Here is a 20,376-nt window from a genome sequence, read left to right as displayed (position 1 = left end):
ATCCATATGTATAACTGAGTCACTTTGATATACACTTGAAACTAAAATAATATCGTAAATTAGCTACAATAAAAAATAAATCACCCAAACAAAAACAGATGTGGTAAAGATGGCTCCCCGCCCTTCCCCAGGGTTTGAAACATCCTTCCTAAGTTTCAGAGGTCTTCCTTCCTCGGATTCCGGGTCAGAGTGAGGCCACGGGGAGGGCAAGAAGTGAAGCTCCTGCTGGCTGGGCATGGCTTGGAAACAGTACGTGCCTTGAGGTGGTGCTGCCGTGCTCCCCCCAGACGCTGTAGAGCTGCAGTGGTTCTGGCAGGGCCGCTCAGGAGTGTGAACCATGGCCTTTTCTCTGACCTGCCGAAGCTCACGGGCAGCTACTTGCTCACTGTATGGAACCCCATCACCACTAAATGATGCTCATACATGTCTGTAGCACTCGCAAGACGGGAGCTCCCAGACACTGGGGTGTTACACTGTCTCACCTCTACACTCCAACGGCACCCTGCTCTTCCTACTGAGTAGAAGTATACTCTGCTAACCCTTTGGATTCTCTCTTTTAGGTCCCTGTTTCTCTCTCTACATGTAAATATAAACATGTGTGTGTGTGTATGAAATGTGCATGTGTATAAATCCTAATTAAAATTAGGATTATAATGTATCCAACTCTTGAATCCAGTTTTTCGTTATTCTTTCGTGCCACTAAATATTCTTGGAAAACATGATTTTTAACGACTGCATGATATTCTATGCCAAACTTTATTTAATATTCTTCTGTTGCTGGTCATCTAGTTATCTCTTATTTTGCTTTTATAAATGTGCCAATATCAGGATCATGACATGCAAATTCTTGGGCTCAGCTAGGATTATGCCACAGAATAAATTTCAGAAACAAAAATACTGAATCAAACAGTCTGAACAATTTAAATTCTCTTGAAACACAGTGCGAAGGGCTTACACTTCCTCTGGCATCATAAAGGAGTGCCCTATTCACCATATTCTTTCCAACACTGAATATTACAGTTTTAGAAGAGTTTTATCTTAATCTGCTCTCTTCAATGTGTTAGAACAGAATATATATTGAAACTCTATACTCCCGAGTAAATGTCAGAAGGGTCGCTTACAAACAAGAGTAAAACAAGCCTATGATCAGCAGCCCCATCTTCAAGCCCTTGAAACCTTAAAATGCTTTAGAATTTTAGAAATGGAAATTACTTCAGAGATCACTGAGTAAACTGTTTCGGTTTACAAATAAGGTAACCAAAGCTCCCAGAGGTTATGGACCTGGGAAATGCATTCAAGTTAGAACTAGAATCTAATTGTTTTGCCTTGTGAGTCATTTTTTTAGAATAGGTTGAAACAATTTAACAGAAGCAAAAACCATTGTTACCAGAGTGAAAGCATAAAGGAAAAAAAGCATACAATATTTTTCAAGAAGGAAACCATTTCTGTTCTAGATTCTATTTTATCTTCATCAAGTCAGAATAACTTGTTTTATAGACAAAAGCAAAAGTTCACATCTAAGTAGTACTTTGATCTTGAGATCCTTGCTTAAATCTCCAACAGATTTTTTTCCCCACAAGCATGAAAACATTCAGCATTGATCTATTATTTTCTCATCTAGCCAACATTTGCTAAGAAGATATGCTGGCCAGGGACTGTACTGGTGCTGGGGTAGCAGGGGGAAGTATACCAAGGTAGGAAGAGAGGGGTTTGTTCTTGGGGGATGGGAGGCAGGAAGATATTGTAAGCAGATAATCATAAGCATGTGACTGGGGTGGTGACATGGGACAAAGGTGCCGTAAGGGTGGCAGAGCAGTGGGTATGGAAGGCTTTGCAGAGGAGCTGTGCTTGAAGACAGTCTGCTAAGCAGAGGAGGGAGGGAAGCCTCCCTGGCCATGAGAGAGCAGGGCTGCTCCTGAGACGCAGCTGGCTGGAAAGGTACTCTAGGGTCGGATGGTGTTCAGGAATTTGGACTCCCAAACTGGAGGTGTTGGGGCCCCATGGAAGATGTTTAAGCAGTGGTGCCACAGTCATATCCGTGCTTTATCAGTTCACTCCGACAGCAGTGAGGTGAAAGGCCAGAGTCTTTAAAGGCAGGAGACTCACCTGCACTGGTCCAGCCTTCAGTCTCTGAAGGTGTAAATCAGGGAAGAGGCAGAGGAAATATAAAAGGGGAGATGGATTCAAGTAATACAGCATGTTATTTGAGAAACAGCAAGACACAGAGATTGATTAGACAGGGGGTGCCATTTATGAGATGGGGAAGGCAGAAGGAGGCCCAGGTTTTAGAGGAAGGGCATTGAGCTTGAGGTCTGGCAAGATATCCAGTATATCCAGAAAGCAAATGGAAGCACAGTCTGGAGATCAGGGAGGGACAAGCAGAATCACAGCAGGTTAGCACAATCAGTACAGGGCTAACCACCCCACCCCACACCCCCGCCTCCGCCACCCCCCCGCCTCCGCCACCCCCAAAACCCCCGCCACACACTTGGGTACTTTCTCTCATCTGCAGGCAGGGAGAGCAGCTGCCCATTAGAAATACGCCAGCCACATATGCAATTTACAGTTCTCTACCGGTAGATGAAATTAACTTTAAGAATATGTTTTATTTAATCCCATATATCTAAAATATCATTTCAACGTGAATGAATGTAAAGATTACTAATGAGATATGTTACAGCCTGCCATACTAAGTCTTCAAATCCTGCGTATACTTTACACCTACAGCCCACTCCAATTCTAATCACCCACATTTCAAGCGGTCACCACACGGGACTATGCAGGACTAGATGGTGGACCACAAAGGTGATTCAGGCACCAACATTTTTCTAGGCCTGGAAATTAAGTTACACAGAGCTTGATCTCACAGATGAGAGGACAATGAGGAACCTGTTGGGCCTCCCAAGTCACTCCCCATCCCATCTCCCCCTTCTCATGCTCTGGGGGGCAGCAGCAAAGGGGCAGTGTGACATGTGACTGGAAGTTTGGGAGAGGTGCAGACTACCCCTCTGTTAGGTTATCAAATACCCTGGAAGCAATCTGATTGAACTTACACTCCCCCTTCCTGAACTTGAACTGTTATCTCTTTATCTGTTTATGCGTCTGGCCTCCCAGTAAGTTTCCTAAGGCAGTGGTTCCCAAATGTCAAACATTTGCAAACCAACTTCATAATTCTGGGATGACTGCATACCACCCAAACTAGATCATTCACTCAATATTTTTATTTAAGTCAACTGACCTTAAAAAAATACAAAGCCATAATTTAGCACCATCCTAAGAAACTAGATCCATGAAACCATTCATCTCAGGTGTCATCATGTATTTTTTCTAGCAGACATGATAACTAGGGGAGACTCTCCTTCCAAGCTCACTCACATGTTCCTCGCCGGCTATTGGTCAAAGGTCTCCCTTGGTTCTGGGCTGTGTGGTTCTCTCTATGGGACAGTTTAGAACATGGTAGTTGACCCTCCTCACAGTGAGCAAGAGAGTGAGAGAAAGCCCCCAAGATGGAAATCATATAATTAAATCTCAGAAGAGACATGCCATCCTCTCTGCTTCATCTTGTTCACCACTAATCTAGCTCACATGAAGGGGAGGGATGTAAAAAAGGGTGTGAATTGCAGGAGGTGGGGAGCCTTGGGGACCATCTTAGAAGCTGCCTACCATTCAGTGATGTAAAATGTCGATGACTTCTATCGGGGATGCGGTCACAAATGCTGCTACAACTCCTGAAGTTTGTGGGCTACGTTCATACTCGAGGGAAATGCAGATTTTTTAGTTAGAGGCTAGCGGAAATAAAGATGTATTATGTCCACTGATTTCAGGTTAACCACCCCCCTCCTCCCCTCCCGCAACCCCATGTTAAAGGACTCAGCACACCTCGAACCACCTAAAAATTAGTCTGACGCTTTGTGGATGTGCACAACAACTCCTCACATACCCCTGGAACCACCATGTGTGGGCATTTGCTGTGTTTGTGAAAGAATCCTTTTTTTTTTTTTTTTTTTCCCTTAACCATGTGGTACTGCTAGTCCAACTCAGAAATAAATCTGCTTTGAAAACTGTTCCCACAGCTGCAAAAAGCAAGTGTTTGGCACTAATAAATCAAGATTAGGAGAGCTTGGCTTATAATGAAACTTTCACCTCCTCTGGGCAGGTGGTCAGCAACTGCTCTAGCGGGGCAAACAAGCCATGTTTCACAGAGATAACCATTTTTTTTCATGACAGGTAGGAGAGGAGTAGAAACCAAGTGGAGGAGAGATGTTATATTCCTAAAAAAATCCAATCTTCTGAAACTGGGGCCCCCTGAAAACACTAGACAAAATTATGTTTCTAGGGGCCCTGCGTGACCTCTACTTATTACCTTCCCAATGACAGCCACTGCAGATGCTTTCCTTCTAGATGATAAAAAAAATAGCCTGGGATGCTAACCACAGGCCCAGAGCAGAGAACCAGTGATTTGGGGAACAATTATAATTTCAATGTTGCCCTCCTGGGCCCCCATCAAAATCATCGGACTTCCATGATGGTCCAGCGGTTAAGAATCTGCCTGCCAATGCAGGGGACATGGGATCAATCCCTGGTTTGGGAAGATTCCACATGTCAAGGGGCAACTCAGCCCGCATGGCATGACCACTGAAGCCCATGCTCTGGAGCTTGAGCTCTGCAACAAAAGAAGCCACTGCAATGAGAAGCCCACGCTCCTCAACTAGAGAGAGCCTGGGCGCAGCCGTGAAGACCCAACACTGCCAAAATTAAATAAGTAAATAATTTTTAAACATCTGTCATCACCGGCTCAGTGTTCTGTTTTAGTAGGGATGAGACAAGAGTTACAGTGAAAATATCTAACAGCCCATAAGGCACTAACCAATCTAAACAATGTTAGATTCGGGAGCAGGGTCCTGGGGTACCTCGTGCTGTGCCGGGCACGAATCCTTGGTTGCTGAATTATGAGCGAGGTCTTGGGGTGCTGGGAGTGCACTGGGGTGACTAAGGTTGGTAATGAGTCACCAACAGGTTTTGAAGCATCTTAAGTGTTTTAGTAACCAGCCCAGCTGCACCAGGGCAAACAGTCTGACCATCATCTGCTGAGGTGGGGGCTGTTCTTCCCCACGGTCCCCATGGAAGGTTCCAGTGTGGGAACTGACCCTGTTGCCCTTCAGCCCTCCGTCTGGCTTGCACTGGAGGGACAGAGTCCAGCCCTTCTAAGCCTGGAGCTGAGGTCAATGCCTCCAGTTCCTGGACCACTTCCAAGGCTCTCAGAAGCCCCTGTCAGGCCTCCTCAGGGCTGGCTGGCTTCAGACTCCCAGCTCCCAGGCGCCTTCCAGGAGCAGTGTGGACAGCTGCTGTCAGCTGGCTCCAGGGGACTTCTACTCCAGAGAGGGTGGGGCATTTTCCTGCAGGGCTGATGGAGGGGCATGCTCTTAGCCCACAGCCATCACACCACCCAGGCAGTCCCACCACTGTATGGGGGAGAGATGGAAAAAAGAGAGTTTTTCTCATGTATCTTCTCATTTCAATGACTGCTTTAGCAACTACCTGAAATTTTTGAGAGGAGCCCCCTGTTTTCATTCATGATAAGGAGGTCATTCTGTGGTGCCACTCGGTCTACATTATTTTACTGAAATGCTCTGGTTAGTTTATTTTGCTGATGCTTCTGGAAAGCAGAGTAGGGGAGGCTTTGGATACTGGTAGCCCTGGGTCTGAATTCTGGCTCCAGGGACTATAGCCCTGTCCCTTCCCTTCTGAGGCAATGTATTAGATTGGGTAAAAGTTCATTCATGTTTTTTTGTAACATTGTACAGAAAAGATCGGAATGAACTTTTTGGTCATCTCAATAAATCCCACACAACACCTGGTTGAGGGTCTAAAGAGACACAGCACAAGACGGAGAATAGAAACATTTAGTCTCCGTTCCAGGTGGGAACTGCTAGTGTCATTCCCGTGAACCAATTTAGGTCTCTTAAAAATACACCCTTTATTTCACCCAAGCTGACTAAAAAGCAAACAAAGAATGAATTTAGAGGTCAAAATGTTTGTTTTGTACAGACTTCGATCAAACCCATGAGAACTCAGAATTCTCCACACTGAGTGAAGTTAACATATTTCCTTTTTTTCCAGGAAAACAGCTAACATACTTTCACTCATTCATATTTGTGTAACTAGCTAACATTTGCTTAAATTACCATAAATGCAACTTCAATTATCAAGATAATAGTAATGTATACATAAACACTAAAAGATGCAAAGAACCTTACAAGATTTTCTTCAGTTGTCTTGACAGAAACACAAAGATAAACTTGATTTGTTTAAATACTGAGCATCTGAACAAAAATAAACTTTGCTTTTGCCTACTTTGCTAAAAATTTCTTTTCTTAAAATAAGAATGATGGGGACTTTCCTGGCAGTCCAGTGATCAAGACTCTGCATTTCTACTGCAGGGGGAGCAAGTCTGATCTCTGTGGAACTAAGATCCTGCATGTGGTGTGGCCAGGAAAAAAAAAAAAAAGAAATATGGAATCCCTGAGGCTTAAGCAGTAAAAGGCAAGACCTAAAACAAAAATCCTGATCCTTCCACTCTCATTTACTTAAGTAAACAGTCTCTGATTTCAGTTTCAGAAATCAATGACTAAGTCCTTAAGCAGAGTCCTAGTTCGTGTTTTTGTAGGAGTTGTAGAAGTTGCAGATGTATTTAGAAGTAACATCCAACCATTAAGACCATTAAGGAAGACTAAGTTCCTCTGGAATTCTATCTCCTACGTGTAGACACATATCCAACTGCCTACTCAACACCTCCATGTGTTGTCTATCTAACAGACCTCCATGCTCAGCACAAGCTAACCTCCACAGACCTGCCCTCCACTCCACCCACCTTGCTCTACTTACAGGCTTCCTCATCTCAGTCTGATGGCACTTCGATTCCTCCTAGGCCTAGGGCAAAGTCCTTGGAGTCTTCCTTGATTCCTCTCTTCTACTTACCATCATTCAATCCAACAGTTAATTTTGTTCCACCTTCAAATCAACCAGGCTCTGCAGTATTCACAATAGCCAAGACACGGAAGCAACCTAAATGTCCATCATCAGATGTGCGGACAAAGAAGACGTGGTCCACATATAAATGGAATACTACTCAGCCACAAAAAGGAATGAAATAATGCCACTGGGAGCAACAATGATGGGACCGGGGATTATTATACTAAGCGAAGTTAAGCCAGACTGAGGACAAATACCATATGATGTCACTTAAATGTAGAATCTAAAATGCAGCACAAATGAACATATCTTCAAAGCATTTCTCTATGTCTGTGTCACAGACACAGAGAAGACTTGTGGTCGCCAACAGGAAAGTGGGAAGGGTTAGACTGGGAGTTTGGGACTAGCAGATGCAAACCATTATATATACTATGGAAAAACAACAAGGTCCTATTGTACAGCACAGGAAACTCTATTCAATATCCTGCAATAAACCATAATGGAAAAGCACATAAATAATAATAATAATATATATATATATATATATATATATATATATAACTGAATCACTTCGCTGTACACCAGAAACTAATAAACATTGTAAAACAACAATACTTTGACCAAGAAAAACAACAAACAAAAAAGAGACCTTGATTAATCCTCACCATCTCTAGTGTTGCCCCCCTGGTCCACAGCACTGTCATCTCTCACCAGATATTGAAATGGCCTCTCTCTTCAACTCTTGCTCTCCTGTACTGTATTCTCAACATAGGAGCCAGAGGCATCCTCTAAAGAGCAAAGTCAGACCATCAACTCTCCCTGGCTCAAAGTCCTCCCAAAGCTCCCCCTCACTCTTGAGTGAAAGCTAGCATCCTACATGGGCCTATAAGGCCCTCCAGGACTCCTCCCTACTTCCCTCCTCCTCACTGTGTCCAGTCACACCAGCTCCTCCTCATTCCTTGAATATACCAGATTTGCTCCGCCTCAAGGCCCTAGGTAACTGCAAGGCGAATTCTCTCACCTTTTCCAAGTTCTCACTCCAATGCCACCTTCTCTGTGACAATTACCCTACCTGCCCCAGTTAAATCTGTATGCCCACCAACGCCTTCCCGCCCTTCCTACATTGCTGCATGTCTTCCTCAGCCCTTGTTACTTTCTAACCTTGGAACAGACTATGAAACATCCTATTTTATTAGGTTTACTATTATTATCCACATCTCCCACCCAGAATATAAGAGCTACATGGAAGGTGCTCAAAAAATATTTCTGAATTAAGGGAAAATGCTCCTCGAAAGGCAAACAAAACAAAACAAAAAAAACCCATAAAATATCAAGAGTCCAAAAAGGGCTTGTAATGTTCAATTGCAGGACCTGTATATTACATTTTATTTTCTTTATAATACTTTCGGCAATTTAAAGAAGAGGGACAAAGAAACAGGACTGACACTGAGGAGAGTTTGCTGCTTGCCCAGGAAGACCCTGTGGAGGGGCATTCCCGGGGGCGGCGGAGGGTGGATCACCACACTTCCAGCTCAGGGACTTCACCTAAAGGTCCCCAAATCTTCTTACCTAGAGGCCCCCAAATCTCCTTCTTATTGGGAGCCAGAGGGCTCAGACTCAGAATGACTGACCCATCTTACAAATTTGCGAGAGGCTCCCAGGCACACCAGAATTCACAAATGATGGCATGACTTTCCAGTATGATGGCCACTGTCCAGAATATACTCCTCTGAGATAATGGTATCCAGGAAACTGATGTACTTTTTCTGAAGGGATCTTGGAATCAGGGCTAAGGCTGAGTAAGCCTCTTGAAGGCTACTTAATCTGGGCCATGGTGAGTCCTAATCTTCATCCATGGTACACAAGGGACAACCCCCTCTTACTCTACAGTCCTGTCCACAATATTTAGGGTCTCTCTTTTTGGCCACACCTGGGCAACACTGGGGACTTTTCCTTTCTGGGCTGTCCTTTTCTTCGCTCCATGGGAGCCATCATGCATACAAACTTTCTCCAGGTAGGATAGATTAGGCGTCTACTGTCAGGGTTACACCCATATTACTGTGGCTCCTTCCAGAAACACAGGTCACTTAGCTGGCATTTTGTGAGCTCATAAACTCCTCAGTCTCTTGGCCTGCCCCTTTTTAGGCACGGGTCTGGCCTCTGTAGAGCTCAGAGGGGCACTGACATCAATGTCAAGTCCTTGGGAGTTCTCAACACTGCTGCCCATGCCAGAGTCAGGAGGCTTGACCCACGCCCACCACTGTCACTAACTAGCTCTTTCAACCAAGACAAATCTCCCAGCCATTCTGGGCCTCAGTTTCCAAATCTAAAAATGAGGGGATTGAACCTGTGACTTATGTGTGTTCGTCTCTCAGTCCTGTCTGACTCTTTGCGACCCCATGGACTGTAGCCTGCCAGGCTCCTCTGTCCATGGAACTCTCCAGGCAAGAATGCTGGAGTGGGTTGCCATTTCCTTCTCCAGGGGCTCTTCCTGACCCAGGGATGGGACCCTGGTCTGCTGCACTGCAGGCAGATTCTTCACTGTCTGAGCCAGTGATTGAACCCGTGAAGGTTCCTTCTATTTCTAAAAACCCAGGGTTCTGTTTTTTTCACCTATCTCTTTAAGTTTTGAATAGTGACAACAGCATCCAAAATCCTCTTTCTGAAACTTTCCCCAAGGCCAGATGTTCCTGGCACTGAAGTAAGAGAAAAAAATGGTTTTTGAATAACCTAACATTTTTGTCTTTTGGAGCAAATTATCCTCTGGCCTTTTCAATTCCCCTTCCCCTATTGCTACTTCCTTATGAATCCTTAAAAGCAGTTTTTTAAAAGCAAACTGTCTACCCTTCCAGATTCACCACGATCTATCTTATAATAACATTATTTCCTCCCCAATTATTTTCCCTACATAAAACCTCTCAAACACTTTGATTCTGGCAACTGTGCTTATTCATCAGCCTTGATTTGCAGGGAAAAGCATTAAATGCTCCAAGGAAGTAGAACATAAAGCTTAGAGGCAGGGCTGGGGGAGGAAGTAAGCTGTCCATGCAGGTGAGTTCCTTCCAGAGCCTCAGTTTTCAGGAGATGGTGGGCATTTTAGGCGGGAGTGAGTTAAGCACAGAAAGAAGAGGGGCATACAAAAGGAAGGAAGGAAAGAGTGAAGGCACAAGTCTGCTTTGAAAGAGCTTTCAGGCAAAGCCCTGGTGGCAGCCCATCAAGAATGCTCAGTTGGGTAAATGACTTCTGGAACTGAGACTTTCCTAAGAAGCCACACCGCAGTGAGAGGGCGGAGCTGGCGCCCTCTGTGCAGCTGTCTGCGTAGCAAGCTGCTGAGGTATTGGGCAGCCCCTCCACTGGTCCCACACCCAGTTTCGAGGAGGCAGGATCATTCTACAGGTCTCTAAAGCCTTCAAGGAAGACTAGATCTTTTTGTAGCCAGCCTGGAAATAAAAAATGCTCCAAACCACCCCTTAAAAAGTCAGGTATTTATTGAAAGAATAGCAATTCACTAGCAGACCGTCCAAATAAATCTATAGGCATAATACATGAATAACTTCCTAGCTTGAAGTTAGCAGCATATTCTAAATAATTGTAGGTGCCAAGATATCATCTAATGACTTTTAATTGGGGAAGCATCTCCAGGAGATAGTGAAGGATAGGGAAGCCTGGCATGCTGCAGTTCATGGGATCCCAAAGAGTCTGACACAACTTAGCAACTAAACAACAACAACATGTATGTATGGGTGGCTGCATGTGTGTGTGCAAACATGTATCTTAATATTAAAAAAAAACAAAAGACTGTTTGTTTTTAAGTCACACTATGATTACAAACCAATACAATGAGTGAACCTAAAATATGACATATTATTAAAACCCAGACACAAACAAAAGTAGGAAGCAAGCCTAACTCATACCAGAAAGTATCAAAAACAGACACTCTGGTAAGTATCCAGCTAGTTAGTCTCAAAGCAGTAACTTCTAATTAGTATTGAGAAATTACAATGGTGGTGGTGTATGAATACCTCCTGGTGAAACTGGCATAGGACGTCATGTACACCAGGAAGAGCTGCTGCTGAAGTTTGCTCATTTGTTGCATCATAACAGGGTTCCACCTCCAGGATTCACCTTATTTATTTATTTATTGAGAAAAAGTTTTCTCTGTCTCTCACCAACAAACAAATCCAAGCATTTTGGTCATTTTCCAGTACCCTTTTGAGACGGGTGGAGAAGAGCACCAATTTTCTAACTGATGAAGACGTGGAGGGAAACTGAAATGGCAGAGGCAAGAATCAGCCAGGTACACAGGCAGTCCGTTCCCTCATCTCAACGGTACTTCATTTAGGAGTCAGCGCCTCCAGCAAAAGCAGTCCTCACAGCAGTATTCCTCTGCCCATCACATCTTCCCTACCAGCTCCTTCCTGAAAGTCTGAACTCGAAACAAACACCATGGCCACAACTCCAGAAGAGTCCCACTGCTCTTGTTCCTTTTCCTGGGACAACAGCTTAATTCCTCTTTGGGTCCTTACTACCCAGAAGCAAAATACCTTTTTTTTTTTTTTTTTTTTTGAGGCATTCATGAAGAAAAATGACAATGGTTTTGTAATCTGAGGTATCTTTGAGTCTGTGCATTTGGAGGGAGGGTGGTATAGGAAGACATAATTACTGGATGATTCTCAGAAAGTATTTTTATCCCAGCACGGAGTTCAGTTTTAGTCAACAGAATTGAGGATAAGGCTTTTTCCTGAAGTTTACATAGCTAAAAAAGTATAAAGTATAGAAAGAATAAAAACCACTACCCTAAGCTCTTCCCTTTCTTTCCCTTCCCTTCACTTTTGTCAGTTTTCAAAAACCAAACTGCTTATAAGCTGAGACTTTGTGTAGCACTCTGAAGAGTTAAGATAAAACTTATACTGTTGAAAAAAAATATTATTGAAATTCAAGCTCTTTCCCAAGGGTGGAGGTCACAGGAGGCAGCTGGTGCCAGTAGACGATACGAAAATTAGAACCTGCACATGTAATACTTTAAAAAATCTATTGTCCTCTAAACATCCAGAATATATAAAGAACCTTAAGGCTCAACAACCAAACACCAAAGAACCTCACTGAAAAACAGGCAAGGGGCTTGAACTGGTATTTCTCCAAAGATGATATACAAATGCCAACAAGCATATAAAAGGATGCTCAATATCACTAATTGTTAGAAAAATGCAAATCAAAACTGAGATATCATCTTACATCCTTTAGGATGGCTGCAATGGGAGGAAAAAAAAAACAGAAATTAACAAGTATTAGCTAGGTTTTGGAGAAAAGGAAGCCCTGGGGCACTGTTGGTGAGAATGTAAAAAGGCACAGCTGCTATGGAAAACAGTATGGCAATTCCTCAAAACATGAAAAATAGAAATACCATATGATTCACCAATACCACTTTGGGGTATATATACAAAAGAACTGAAAGCAGTATCTCAGACAGGTATGCATATACTCCTGCTCACAGCAGCAAATAGCCAAAGGCAGAAGTAAGCTAAATGTCACCCACAGATGAATGAATAAAGAAAATGTGGTATATATAACAGACTACACTATACAGCCTTACAAAGGAAGGAAATTTTGACACATGCTACCACATGGATGAACCTTGAGGTCTTTATGCTAAGTGAAATAAAGCAGTCATAAGAAGACAAATATTGTATGATTTATATGAAGTATCTAGAGTAGTCAAACTCACAGAAACAGAAAGCAGAATGTGGGTGCCAGGGGCTGGGGGGAGGGGAAACGGAGAGTTGTTTCATGGCTACAGAGTATCCATTTCTCAAAATGAAGAAGCTCCGAAGGTGAGCTGTACAAGGTAAATACAGCTAATGCTACTGAACTACACACTTAATAAAGATGGTAAATTTTATGTGTATTTTACCACAGTTGAAAAACCAAATCTCTATGCTCCCAGTATGGCAGTGATGATAACAATACCTCTCCCATGCCCAGGAACTTTTCTCTGAAAAAGCCCAGAGCGATAGATGGCCTACAGACCTGCCTGCTGATGCCAGCGCAGAAAGACGGCCAAGGATGAATTCAACTGCAAAGGCTGCACTCATCAGCTTTATTTCCTTCTTCTCTACCAGCATGAATATTTTGTATACCTCACCCTTTCACTCTCTGAAGCCCAAGCCTCTCCAATATCTGTAGATGCTGATTCTGAAGTGTTACCCTGTATTATCTGAGATTCTGGGGAAAAGAGGCCTGCCTTTATGTCAGGGTCCAGGAGAAGAGGGATTGAGAAGTCAGCCCCTTCCTCTTCTTATTTAGAGAATTCAGTGACATGCCCATGTAGTCCCTCCCCATAAAATTCAGCATTTTTCAACTCCAGGTATAAGGTCATCATTTATGTTTCTACTTTTGACCTCCACATTGAAGTGGCGGCACTTCCTGTCTAAGAATTACATGTGAGATTAACATTCCAGGTGTTATCCACCATCCAACAGGATCTAGCATCTTCTGCTCCTCTGAGTCCTTTTTTTTAGAACCACTTTCAGGTTTGGGGATCAGAGACTTTGCTCAATAACAACCCTTTATAAACCTTGTCTTGTATCTCAAACATAAAGGAACACAGGGAATGTGGAAAACTAGAGGAACGGATGGGCAGAGAACAGATGCCCCAAGGAGAAAGGGAAAGAGCTTTCAGAAGGACGCATTCCAAAAAAAGATGTCAAGTCCATCTGGAAAGCATTTAAAGAAATAAAAAACCCTTTTCTGCTATGAGCAGCAGATTAGCAGAATACAAAACTCTCTGAACAATAAACCTCTAGGACCAATTAAAAAATCGAAACAAAACTGAAAGAGCTCCTTCTAGGCATGTCCAGCTACCACGAAGATGTAAGCCTCTTTTTGCTGTTCAGGGGTGCGCCTGGTGCCATATGCAAGAGACCTCCCCACCACAGTTCCCTTCCATGTGGCTCCTCTAGGCATTTGTTTGTGCAGAGGACTCCAGTAGCAAGAAAGTCCATGGAGACTGGAAACACGGGCTGCCTCCCTCAGAGCCAGTATAGGGTTTCTAAAAGCACTAGGCCTGAGATCTCTAACTTCCAGTCCTCCCACAGTCTGTCAGCTTCCTCCCGTCTTCTTGCACAATGTAGTAGCAAAAAATGAAAAAAATGTGGCAATCTGAGGACATCATCAACAATTTTCTCTTGCCTCATAGTTTTGGTTATTTTGCATTCCTAGGATATAAACAACACGTGAGTCCGCTAACCCCTCACCCCACTGTTGTCGTCTTTCAGCAGACCCTTGTAGAGCCCTCTGGGCTGGAAGGGAGACAGGAAACAGGAAGCTCCCAAACCTGGGCTCTTCTCTGCTTTTCTCTCTCTACCTCTATTAACACATGAACGTAGCTACGAAAGAAGATCAGTCTGTTTTCAAATGGTCCAGAAAAGAAACTCGACACTGGCTAACCTGTTCTAGTGCTTAATAAGAGCCCAAGAAGGTAGTGACTTCCTTCCTGTCACGCAGATTTGAGACATTTTCCTTTTTCATTCGGGTCTGAAAGTGGCAGGCCATTGTGTAAGAGCCTTTTATTGAAAGTTCCTTATTAAACTGCCCCACAAGGGCTATCAGACGAATACTCTTGGGCCGTTTAGCTGTATCTGGGCTCTAATGTCCAATGCTTCAACCAACCATCTCTTGGGTTCTGCCGTAGACGCCTTCTTCCTCTCTGGAGAAGTACAGGCTCAAGACACAAAGCTCTGGTGGCAGGCAGACCTCATGGCTCTGCACACCCAGAACGTGACAGCTCCAAGCCATGTTCGCAGAACCCGGGGTGGGGGCAGGGCAGGCAGGGGACTTCCTCATCCCACATTCAAACTGCCCGCATCCCTTTACTTCTATTTTCAATAAAAGAAGGAAATTTTTAAAACAACAGTAGAAGACAAGTAGGAAGGAAGAGAGTAAAAAAAAATTTTTAAGGGAACTTAAGAATTTATAAAGATATGAGAAACAATTTTAACAGGAACTACAAGCCAAAAGATTCATTCCATCAGAAGAAAAAAGTGCATAAAAGCAGCAGACCTTTGCATAGTCTTGTAGCCTGTCTGTCCACACAATACTGCTGCATTTTCTACTGCCCTCTGAACACACTGTGACTGCCTGCAAACACAAGCTGATGTGTCCCGGTTTATGCCAACAGGTGAACTTGATGAGAGGCTTAGCTAAATTCCATGAAATAAGTAATTTAAGGACCATGTAAAGGTTTGTTTTTTAGGGCACAGAAGTTCTGAAAAGGGAAGCAAGAGGCTCTGAGAATTTCATTTTCGTGATAAGGGCTTGATGCTTGTTCCTCTGACAGCGCGTGGCCACCAGCTACACCCTGGCTCCTACATTCAAAGCTGGAGCAAGTTCTTCATGTTGCAAAAAAGCGTTCACGGCAGTTTAAGGAAAGAGAACCAGTTCGGTATTTTAGAGTGGCTAGGAAAGATTTTTCGGGGGGAAAGAAGGAGCACTGACCTGTTCTAATCCGCTGAAAACGGCCAGGTTCTCAAGCTCCCCTGCCGTCCTGCAGTCGGCTTCCTGTAAGTCTTGCATGTGACATCAGACTTCCTCACTGCACCTTCTCTGACTCGTTCAAGGAGCAGTCAGAGACATGTGATAAGTTCGCCTCCCTTCCTACTTCACGCTGGGGTAACCCTGTGTCTCAAGAAATGGCTGTGTCCCCACAGGGGTCCCCAGCTGGCCTCAGACATCCCCAGGGCTCAGGTAAAGAGGAGAGAAGCAAGGGGGTGGGGTGGGGGAGGCAGGGGACAGTGGTGTCTGGGCTCCTGGCTCTTCTGATGCCATAAGGAGGGGGAGAAAGGGACAGACCGAGGCTCTTGTAGCCCCACCTTGGGGAAGGGTGGCCCCTGGGAAGGGCAGCCAGCTCACGGTGGAGCCTGGAGCTTGGGCGCCAGCCTGTCACCAGAATGTGCCCAGCGCCACGGCCCTGGGGACTGCTGAGGAAGGGCGGCCATGTGCTGCACCCAGGGCGCCCCCAGGATCCTCTCTGGAGGGCACCAGCACGGATGAGCATACCCAGGGCCTGGCTCACGTTCTTCCGCCTCGTGCAGCCACAAGGGCCACTCAGCCTGAGTATCCTGGGCCAGTCTCAAGTTCACGTCCAGTCTAGTTAGTCCCGCTGTCGGACAGTGTGCCCTAACTTTGGGTTCAGCAAACAAAGCCACGGTACTCTCTGCCTCCCAGGGCTACATAACTGGTACACATTTCCCCCCTTGCTAGTCTCCAAAATCTGCCAGCCTTTTGGTTTCCCCTGAAAGGGTTGACTTCATCTTCCTGTGGGAGGGATGGGGTTCCTAGTGGCATGTGAGCCCTGGCTGTGGGGGGCCCTGATGCTGGCCCTGCCAAGAGCACCAGGGAGAGTGCCCCTCTGTGCTCCGAGCAGGGGCGAGGCCTGGAGCACAGCCGAGGCAGGACCAAGCAGGAAGCTCAAGGGTACCATTCTAGCCTGCTTGTTCCTGTGGTGAGTCCCCTCCTCTATCCTTTTATAATTCCTCGAGCTCTCTGGAGGGCCAACACACTGGAATTTATGGATGTAGGCAGTGGTGTGTGGAAGTGAAACAATGTCCTGGAGCAAGGGGAAAATAGTCTGTAATTTATACAACCTGACTCAGTGCAGAAACCCCAGTGACTGTTTCTATTTGGCTACCCTGGCGTAATTCTTTTTTTTTTTTTTTTAAATGATTTTAAAGGGATTTTTTTTCTTTTTAGTTGTTTTTTTTATAAAGGTAACTGTAGACAAGCCTACTGTTCCAAGTCTTGAAAATATGACCCTATAATTCCCCAAAGAAGTTTTCCATGTGAGAACACCAAGTGAGGAAATGGATCCTGGGAGTCAGGACTTTGGATAACACGAAACTCTGCAGTCTCACCACATGAGTGCCTTTCTGGCTTTGAAAACACACTTAACTGTTTTTACCATTCTGACAGCTGATGGCTGGTTTTCTGACTGAACTGTACAGTTAGATTAGCCATCTGAGTCAACATGGCTAAAAGCACAGCCATCACTTTAAAATAAGAATAATGGTAAAACTTGGCCATCTTGGAAAAACAAAATACTCCATGGATGATAAATAATAATGAATCAACTTGAATATATTTAGAAGTGTCATATTCTGGGCTAAGCTGCCAGTTCCATTTTTTTTTAACTAAGCAGTTACATATGTTCTACTTCAATCATGCTCTGTGCGGAATTTTCAACGGTCTCAACAAAATACATTCTAATTTCCCTTAAAATTCCCTAACCTGGCCTCCTGTCCATGATTTTTGTTTTTTCTGTTTAGGCATTAAAAGAATTTTAACAACTTTGTCTTTTAAAGCAGTTGTAGATTTACAGAAAAATCAAGAAGACAGTTGGGTTCTCATTCTGTACCCAAGCTCCCTGATGTTAAAATCTTACATTTAATATGACAGATAAATAGCAATTAAGAAACCAAAACTGATACATTATTAACTAAGGACCATAGGTTATTTTAGTTCAGTTCAGTCACTCAGTCGTGTCCGACTCTTTGCGACCCCATGAATCGCTGCATGCCAGGCCTCCCTGTCCATCACCAACTTCCGGAGTCCACCCAAACCCATGTCCATTGTGTCAGTGAAGCCATCCAACCATCTTATCCTCTGTCGTCCCCTTCTCCTCCTGCCCTCAATCTTTCCCAGCATCAGGGTCTTTTCAAATGAGTCAGCTCTGCGCATCAGGTGGCCAAAGTATTGCAGTTTCAGCTTCAACATCAGTCCCTCCAATGAACACCCAGGACTGATCTCCTTTAGAATGGACTGGTTGGATCTCCTTGCAGTCCAAGGGACTCTCAAGAGTTCTCCAACAAAACAGTTCAAAAGCATCAATTCTTCGGCACTCAGCTTTCTTCACAGTCCAACTCTCACATCCATACATGACCACTGGAAAAACCACAGCCTTGACTAGACGGACCTTTGTTGGCAAAGTAATGCCTCTGCTTTTTAATATGTTGTCTAGGTTGGTCATAACTTTCCTTCCAAGAAGTAAGCGTCTTTTAATTTCAGTGCTGCAATCACCATCTGCAGTGATTTTGGAGCCCAGAAAAATAAAGTCAGCCACTGTTTCCACTGTTTCCCAACTATCTGCCATGAAGCGATGGGACCAGATGCCATGATCTTAGGTTTTCTTAATTTTTCCCCATGTCCTTCTTCTGTCCCAGAAATCCTATCCAGGATACAACGTTACATTCAGTCATCGAGCTTACTTAGGCTCCTCTTATCTGTGACAGTTTCTCAGACTTTCCCTGATTTTGATGGCCTCGACAGTTCTGAGGAGTACTGGTCAGGCATTTTGTAGAAGGTTCCACAATTGGGATCTGTTTGATGTTTTTCTCATCATCAGACAGGGTGATTGGGTTGTTTAGAGAAAGACCACAGAGGTAACATGCCATTTTAATCACATTACATCATGCATATTTCCTGTCAATGTAATTTAACACTGTTGATTATGGCCTTGATCACCCAGCGTAATGTTTGTCATGATTCTCCATGGAAGGTTGCTCCTCACCCTCTTCTATACTATTACACTTTGGAGAGGAAAGCTTAAGGGTGGAGTATCTATATAAATTATTTTGAATTTTTCTGCACAGAAGACTTATCACTTCTCCCCATATATTTTCAGTCATTTTTTTATATCAGTATGGTCTCACAGATATTCATTTCATACTTTGGGTTATAATTCAACACAATTTTACTAACTTTGTTGCTCAGATTAATCACCTTTGGCTGGTGGGAGCTCTTTCAGGGGGCTCTTTGTTCCTTTGACATTCTCCTGTCAATATTCTGTTTCTTGGTTTTTGTTTTCAAGCACTTCATTATTTTCTGGCACTAAAATACACTCCATGCTTATCAAATATAGTACCTCCCCAGCTGTCCATGACACAAATGAATGAAAGGAAATAAATCTATGGGCCTGAGAAAACTTTTATGTGCCTTCAAGTTTCATTAGTTCGGTCCTGTGTATTAGTAAACACTTTTTGAATTTTTGAAGGCTTTTTTCATATGTACCATTTTTAAAGTCCTTATTGAATTTGTCACAATATTGCTTGTTTTATATTTTGTTTTTTTGCCACGAGGCATGTGGACCCTTAGCTCCTGGAGCAGGTATCTGACCCACACCCTGTGCATTAGGGAAGGCAATGTCTTAACCACTGGACCACCAGGGAAGTCTCTAGTAAATATTTTAAAAATTGCTTTTATAAACTTAGTCCTATCTTCTACCAGCAAGAAAATACCAAAACACCAACTGAGTGAGATTCTGCATTTCCTTAATTCCAAGACACATGTTTCTTTTTTTCTTTCATATTCTAACATTTCTGGAAACAAAGTGTACATTTAATACCGTATCCTTGCCCCTACCTCACCTGTCATAAATTTAATGGTATACCTTACAGCTGATGGTGTCTTGGGAATGGAGGGAATACAACAGTTAAGTAGTTATTTGGACTATAGACATTATTTAACTACTTTCACTGATTTTTCTTCCCCCCACTGAACAAATACTTTGACTAAAGTGGTTTGATGTGTAGCATCTACAGATTTTTACCTATTTCCAGATCCAATCTAACTTTACCCCAAATCCCAAATTCCCATCAAGTGTTAAATTCTTTTCAACTTTTTATGGATTTAATATCTGACTCCTTTTATGTCTACCATGTCACTTTTTCAAGATCTTGGAATCCATCATCATGCCTGAGGGGCCTGACAGTGACGCTAAGTGGCTGCAGGAGTGATGTCTCACTCCTGTGGATGAGGGCTAAACGTGCTTACTGGTCAGAAGCAGATCAGAAAGGCCTCCTTAGTTCCACCTTTCCACTCAAGGAAGCCACCCAACTACAGAATGGCAAAACTGGCTATTCTGTTCTCTGTGCCCGGGAACTCATGAACTGCTGCTGCTTTGGGAGTGTCACGCTTTATAGTTTTTTTGTTTCTTTTAATGGACAGAAACTTGTTGACCCTATCACCATGGCCATATCTCAGTCTCAGATAAAATGCCCAATCTTTTCATCCAGGCAGTAGAACTTGGATACTCTAAATACTATTTTCTGTCCTGTGCTATGCTAAGTCACTTCAGTCGTGTTTGACTCTTTGTGACCCTATGAATCGTAGTCCGTCAGGCTCCTCTGTCCGTGGGAATCCTCCAGGCAAGAATACTGAAGTGGGTTGCCACGCCCTCTTCCAGGGGATCTTCCCCACCCAGGGACTGAACTCGGGTCTCCTGCATTGGCAGGCAGATTCTTTACCATCTGAGACACATGTGTAAAATGTACTAAGATTCTGATAGTGCCCTAGTCATCTCACTAGCATTCAGAAGAGGTTGGAAGAGTTGCCACACGGACTTTTTAGGCAGCT

At 43.8% G+C, this 20,376-nt stretch overlaps 1 protein-coding gene across 6 annotated transcripts in view; it reads right to left on the bottom strand.

Moving 5' to 3' along the window:
• The window catches only part of WIPF1 (WAS/WASL interacting protein family member 1), a 128,202-nt gene that overhangs the window by 66,475 nt on the left and 41,351 nt on the right, over positions 1 to 20,376 (bottom strand). For 4 of the 6 annotated variants that reach the window (XM_060409756.1, XM_060409753.1, XM_060409757.1 and 1 more), the window contains exon 2: positions 15,466 to 20,376. This exon is cut by the window's right edge and continues 39,024 nt beyond it. The exons of the other annotated variants lie outside the window; for them this stretch is intronic. The gene's annotated coding sequence lies outside the window, so the exon portion shown is untranslated. The remainder of the gene's footprint in view (positions 1 to 15,465) is intronic. 6 annotated transcript variants of the gene reach the window in all.

This window comes from Ovis aries, chromosome 2, assembly GCF_016772045.2.
Source record: "Ovis aries strain OAR_USU_Benz2616 breed Rambouillet chromosome 2, ARS-UI_Ramb_v3.0, whole genome shotgun sequence".
Lineage (NCBI taxonomy): Eukaryota > Metazoa > Chordata > Mammalia > Artiodactyla > Bovidae > Ovis > Ovis aries.
This window is presented reverse-complemented; position numbering and strand designations above follow the sequence as displayed.